Raw genomic sequence first — 7,356 nt, 5'->3', positions numbered from 1 at the left:
CATCCATTTTCCTTCCTTTTAAAACCAACCCTATTTACCATTGATAGGTCTCTCTTAATAATCCTAACCTAAATGGTTGAGCTGGAGCTTAAGAAAAATAATAAAACATCATTGTTCTTCACTTTTTACAAGTCTAAAATTCAGCCTAATAATTTCCCACAAGTTGACACTTTTACTCATGACTTAAGACATTGGAAACATAATATTTGCTACTAATTTGAGTTTTGAATTTTCCCATGACTAATGATAATTGAAAATATCTAATCTACTCTAAAATAATATTTAATCTAGGGGTTCCACAATGAAACAACTTGATTTCATAATATAAATTAAGATAATTGGGGATGAGTTGATATTCCAATTTCCCCCAAATGACCATCTATATATTTACACACTTGTCATCATTAATATTTTATGATGAATAATGAAACTATGTTTTCTTAATTTACATTGTCTATTTGACAATAATTAAATATAAATACCTTAGATTTACCTTTGGTGTTTACCTTGTGGAATTTCATATCCCAATCTGAAAGGTCAAAATAAACAAATCTTTCCTTATGACATTAGAAAATCCATGATTGTATTTCTTGAACTAATGACATAATTATTTGAATTAAACCTTAATTTGATATTGTAACAATTTTATTTTCAAGTTATCAGAGCACCCAAAATGAAACTCACTTCCTTCATTTACACGGTTACCTCTACAACAAGATTGAATGATGTTAATCTTATGTGTGCAACACAAATTATTTAAGCTAACATAATAATGACAAATCACATTTATAAATTTTGTTATAAAAATATAACAATGTATTCCAATTGAAATTGAATTCCTTTATTCATACTAGATTACAAATCAATAATTATTACCACTACATGTAGAATTATAAAATTAGAATGCCATTCCCATAAGTGTAGAAATCAAAATAAGGAATTATATTTAAGGTAACTATTAGTAAACCTTTAGGGTCATTAACATAACCATGCAACATAATTCAATTTTTGTGTGATCTTTATTATGGTAAGTACAAATAACATCTTAAATTACATCAATCGTTAAGCAAGAGATAAATGTAGAGACATACAAAATCATATGAAATACAATATATGATTCAAAAAATAGCTAAATAATGGTGTCATTTATGCACTATAATATTATCACTTACATCCCTTTCATGAAATAAGAGATCTATAATTTTTTATTTTATTTATTTATATAAGTTGTCATACCATAAACACCATTTTAAATTTACCACATTTTAATATTGTATATGATTATGTCCATCACTAACTTTTAGTTGCTTCTAGTTCCTTGTAATGAGTTTAATAATAGAATTCATATATTATATCTTGATTCACCTAGGGCATATCATATTGGATATTTTGAATGACACACCTCATAGAGTTCGAAGTAATATTTTCATAATTTATCTTATCAATTTTAATAACAAACTAGTGATAATAAAATCATCAATTAGACAAAAGATTTGTAACCAATGTTCATGAGGTTGGGACTTGTAGTAAAATTATGATTCCAATTCTAGTTGTATCATCAAAAAATTACATAGAATATATTACTAAAAAAAAAATGATTTGATAAGTTTGAAGAATGTTTCCCCATGGTAAAAATGTTAAATATTTAGATAAGGTCAACCTTGGATCATTAATGAAGAGAGTGGCCTCATAGTTATCCCTTCAAAAAAAAATCAACAAATATAAAGATATTTTTCTTTACATGTCCAAACTATGAAGGTAATAAGTTATAAGTAAGAATAATAGCTAAGGTTTGTGCACTAGTCACTAATAGTAGCACCTATTATAGAACAATGGCATCATATGTATCAAATTCCCTTCAAGAAGAGTATACTATTACTTATGACATAACCTACAAATCTTCTACTCTCATTGTACATAAAAAGGTGGTGAAAACCATTTTGGTGGCATCTTGGATAAGTACATTGGTGAACACCTATTAATAGATGCCATATGTAGTGATTCATGTTCTACCACCTATTAGATTCTAGTTGATCATTTGTCTCAACTCATAATAATGTTATTCCATAATAAAACCCATCCACACCTATCATGGTTTGATAATTAAAGATGTCTATTGTCAACTATTCCATTCTGTATCATAATAGTGCAAGTCCACCTATACAATAATAAACTGGTCATATACCCAATTGGGGGCATTTTATTTTCTAGTTGTATCATAGCCCTTTTTTATATTGCTTGCTCTCTTTTGGTTTCTATTATTTTTTCTTTTTTAGTCACACTCCTGGTGAGACTTGTCCTCCTAGTTTGTATGAATATTTTTTAATGGGTCTAAACCCTTTCTTGTTTTTATCTTAATCAATACTCATATCAATCCTCCTCATATGGTATTTCACTACCCACTCAAGTAGACAAAAAAAATGTGATGACAACCATCTATACATATCATAGTAGCAAGAATCTAGTAAACCATCTAGAAAATAATAATCCTTCTAGGTATCATTATGTTCACATAGACATATGACATAATAATCCTTCTAGTTATCTACACATGTCCTAGATCCCTAAGCTCAATGCACACATAAAAACACATCATGCCCTACAATCCATGTCAAAACATGACTATTGCATGACATCATGCCCACTAGTCCCATGTCAAGACATGAGTGTGGCATACATAACACTAATATAATAGCAATATGTTGGTGATCTCACTATCACAAGGAGTAGTTGGTGCTCTTACTACCACATGGCACCTTTCTAGTAGTTTTAACAACATATAAACTAAGCATAGCTAAATATTCTCAATTAAGATAATATAGTGGTATGTTAGGAGTGGCATTGCGATTATTATCTAGATAATTCTTATATATTATGGTATTACCTTGGAGTCTCTATGGATGTTATGTGAACCTATAATGTCAAAAGCCATGATATAAATGATCAATGCACGTGTTATAGAAGTGTATGCATTAAGTGCAAAATAAAAAGAACTAGACCTAAAAATATTATTTATGTACTAGGTGCATTTTCATGCAAATTGTATTGGTTATGGAGTTTTGTATAGGATACAATAATGAATATTTGTGTGGTTGATATTTCATTGCTCAAGATTTGAGAAACTACTTAGTAATTATGTTTGTTTGGTTTCTCACTTGGTAGTATATCCTCATATGTTTCTTGGAGAGTACCATTGTGATAAGTTGTTGCCCAAGATTACATTTAAATTACATGTTAAATAAAATATTATAATACATTATTGTAAAATTAGTAGTGGGTTCAAAATAACTATTTGGGTACTATGCCATGTTTTACACTATTTAATATATTACTTTTAAGACCATGGATATTGTAAGGGTGTAATGCCCCACCAAGAAACCCAAAAGGGTCACACTAAAACATAGGAATAAAAGTGGAAATAATTTTTTTTAAACATAACATATCATTAAGTTGCATTAAGTTATAATATTGTATTGATTAATTACACAAATGGAAGACTTAACCATATTCCTAAAGGGTTTCCAATGAAGATTACCTTAAAAAGAAACTGAAAGCATAAGGTTCGCTTATCCACTTATGATGCATGCTAATTATCCCTAATACATTGCAATGATGTTCATTTAAAAAACTAAATTAGACATGCTTAAAATTACATACTTGCATTTGATTTCATTACGTACTAATGATTACATACATCAAGTTTACTAAAATAATTAATTCAATAACCCCATATTTACCATTACAAAATCTAACAACTTATAATATCTCTATTGCATTTAAATTACAGGATAACAGATGAATTAAATAGAAGGTCATATAAAGAGTTACATAGTTTACAGCATGCCAAGAAGACATAATAATACAAATGATACAACTGAACTCATAAGGTTCAAATAGGTACAATAATGAATCCAAGGAGTACAAAGGAAATCCAACTGGAACAAGGAGATGATCAAGACCAAAGAGCATCTGGTATACCTACAAAGACAACCCTCACAAGAAGGAAGTGAACATGATACTGATGGAAAGTGACACTACCACCCAACCATGTGGCTCAAAAGAACCACCCCTCCGTGCTAGGAGATAGCACTAAGACCCACTAGCAAACAAAGGAAAGCATACATGGTCTCACAAAACATCAGATCAACTCATAGACAATAAACTCACAGAACATGACTCCACATCAAAATAGGGAAAATCTACAAGGCTATACACTAGTGACCATAAGGGAAGAGTGTCATTACATAGCTTGGTATGGTTAGCCTGACAGGACTCCATAGGTCCCAGCCCCCATCATGGGTTATCTTGGTAACCTATCCTGAACCCTTGGCCCCATCCAAGTCTCATGTGGACCCAAACAATCCTTTCATGAGGACAAGGTTGTTGGTTTGCCATTCTAGGCCTTCTCGCTGCTTCCTGAGTCTATACTAGCACTCAACCATGAGCGGGGCATAATTATCTTAATTAGTGTTTCATCTACCAAGACCCCTAAATATTATTAAGTTACCACTTACTTAAACAAACTTTTGATGGATTATCCAGCTAACCACTTTGGGCACGACCCCCAATCAAAAGCCACTCTTCCATATGACACTTAACAACAAATCACATGAACTCCCAAAACCAAGGTATACACAAGAAATAGTACACAGAGTTCAATACCGTAGAGAACCACTTGGCCTAATCAACGCTCACACAAGGTTAACTAACCAACAAGCCCTTGACAAGAACCAATCAAAGCCATGAAGACAACCACTTGACATATCTAACACATTCGACAAAGGACTTGCAATTTTGAAAATAAATGAGAATACAATAATTAAACACACATATTCACTAATCTAGATTGACAATAATTTCCATTTTGTTTAAAATGCCAATTCGACCAAGGTTCTCTAATTCCTTAATTTCAAGTTACATCAAAAGTTGTTCAGGAATGACAAAAATCCACTGCCTTGGAACCACTTGGCTACGTCCACCCCAAACTAATTGACAGTCTCTATCTATGGTCATTCCATTTCAAGAAGAATGGTTCTAAGACCTGAAAATGAACTAATAATGAAACTAATATATTATTAGTTAGTTATGAACTCTTCATTTCTATGGGCAAGCTCTGGATGAACATCAAAGTGATGCATTGCAAGATAAATAACCTTCAATACAACTCTCGAACAAGTTCATTACATTTCTTTATTTGTTTGTTGAAAACAATAGTTTTGGGTATCCAATTTAAGATCTGAGCCAATACTTATTATTATTATGTATCCATGGTTGAATGGTTAAAGTAGCCAACTCATAATTGGGAAGTCACGGCTTCAATTCCTATTGGATGCACAACAAACAGTTATTGTGCTCTGCTCGCAAATTTTTTTAGTTTTATGATGGAAAAATTAGACAGAAAAAATAGTACCAAACCTTTCGGTTTTGGTACTTCTTTCTTTTTTTCTTTTCAAGGATTGAAAGACACTAACAATTCATCAGATTGAGTAATTATCCATCTATAGAATTAGCTTCAACTATAGCTAGATCTAGAGGGAAGTTGTGAGTATTATGCTTGTGCATCACTTTCATACCAAGGTTAGCACGATTAATGATATTGGCCCAAGTGTTAATTACACGACCTTTACTATCAACAATAGATTGGTTTAAATTAAATCCATTTAAGTTGAAAGCCATAGTGTTGATGCCCAAAACAGTAAACCAGATACCTACTACTGGCCAAGTAGCTAAAAAGAAATGTAGAAAATGAGAGTTGTTGAAACTAGCATATTGGAAGATCAATCGACCAAAATAACTGTGAGCAGCCACAATATTATAGGTTTCTTCTTCCTGACCAAATTTGTAACTTGGATTAGCAGACTCATTTTCAGTAGTTTCCCTTATCAAACTCAAAGTTGCCAAGGAACCTTACATAACACTAAATAGAGAGCCACTGAATACACCAGCTACACCTAACATGTGAAATAGATGCATAAGAATATTGTGTTCATCCTGGAATACGATCATGAAATTGAAAGTACCAAAGATTCCTAGAGGCATACCATCAAAGAAACTTCCTTGACCAATAGGGTAAATCAAGAAAATAGAAGTGGTTGTAGCTACTAGAGCTGAATATGCAACAACAATCCAAGGACGCATACCTAGATGGAAGCTAAGCTCCCACTCACGACCCATATAGCAAGCTACACCAAGTAGGAAGTGTAGAATGATTAGCTTATAGGGACCACCATTGTATAGTCATTCATCAACAGAAGTTGCTTCCCATATGGGATAGAAATGTAGACCAATGGCTACAGAGGTAGGAATAATAACACCGAAAATAAAATTATTTCCATAAAGAAGAGAATTGGAAATAGGTTCACGAATACCATCAATATAGTGTGGAGGAGATGCAATGAAAGTGATAATGAATACAGAGGTTGCAGTCAATAGGGTAGGAATCATCAAGACACTGAACCATCCAATGTAAAGATAGTTTCAGTACTATTTATCCAATCGCAAAAAATATTCCATAGGCTTGTGCTTTCATGTCTTTCTAAAATTGCGGTCATGGTTATAACTTGGTTTATTTAATCATTAGAAGCTACCAAGCATACACATAAGACTTGTTTTTCAATAGTATAATATGATTCATATCTGTATGTCAACCAATATTTATTTTGACATCTTTATGAATACTATAGAAATTCATGGTATCTTCCTCCATAAACTATATGCACATATATTGAAATACTTTTGAATAGTGTAATATCCATAGGTATTAATGCGCTCTATGAGAATTCCTTCTTTCTTTATCATTCAAGGTAAGTTAAATGTTATTGGAGAAAATTGGGTAAGAAAGACCTTATCATTTCTCAGATGATTCCCAAATAGTGGGATGCTACCTCTCTTGCTTATTAAGAGCAATGAATAACATACATTGGATTGGATAATAAGTAAAAATACCTTTAGGTACTAGATTCTAGTACTATGGGTTGCTTGAGACTTGAACTCGGAGCTCATCGGATGGAGTGGATTATCTGCTCTTTTTATAAGAGCAAGAAATATCTCCCCAAACCGTGCTTTCAATTTTCATTGCACACGACTTTCTCCATGTAGTAATTTAGTAATCATTTGGTGGGATTTCCGGGTGGAAAAGAGCTATAGGATCATAAATTGATCTTGGCAATTGCTCAATAAGCTTCTCATGAACATGACTGTGAAAGTGACCCAACTCAATTCCACACCCTGTTAGAATAGTAGGGCACTCAAGAAGCTTTCGTATGTAGGCAGAGTGCACGTGACCAGGATTCTGAGTTTGGAACCACTTTAGTCAGTCAGAGTCAGGTTGTGTATGGAGTCAAAGTCAAGGCATTA

The 7,356-nt window shown here is 32.4% G+C and overlaps 1 pseudogene; it reads right to left on the bottom strand.

Annotated features, from left to right (window-relative positions):
- Positions 1-5,490: 5,490 nt before the first annotated feature.
- Positions 5,491-6,563, bottom strand: LOC131875462 (photosystem II protein D1-like; annotated as a pseudogene).
- Positions 6,564-7,356: the final 793 nt, after the last annotated feature.

The sequence above is a fragment of the Cryptomeria japonica genome, chromosome 4 (assembly GCF_030272615.1).
Source record: "Cryptomeria japonica chromosome 4, Sugi_1.0, whole genome shotgun sequence".
Classification (NCBI taxonomy): Eukaryota; Viridiplantae; Streptophyta; class Pinopsida; order Cupressales; family Cupressaceae; genus Cryptomeria; species Cryptomeria japonica.
Note: the sequence above shows the minus strand (reverse complement) of the source record. Positions and strands in the feature narration are given on the sequence as shown.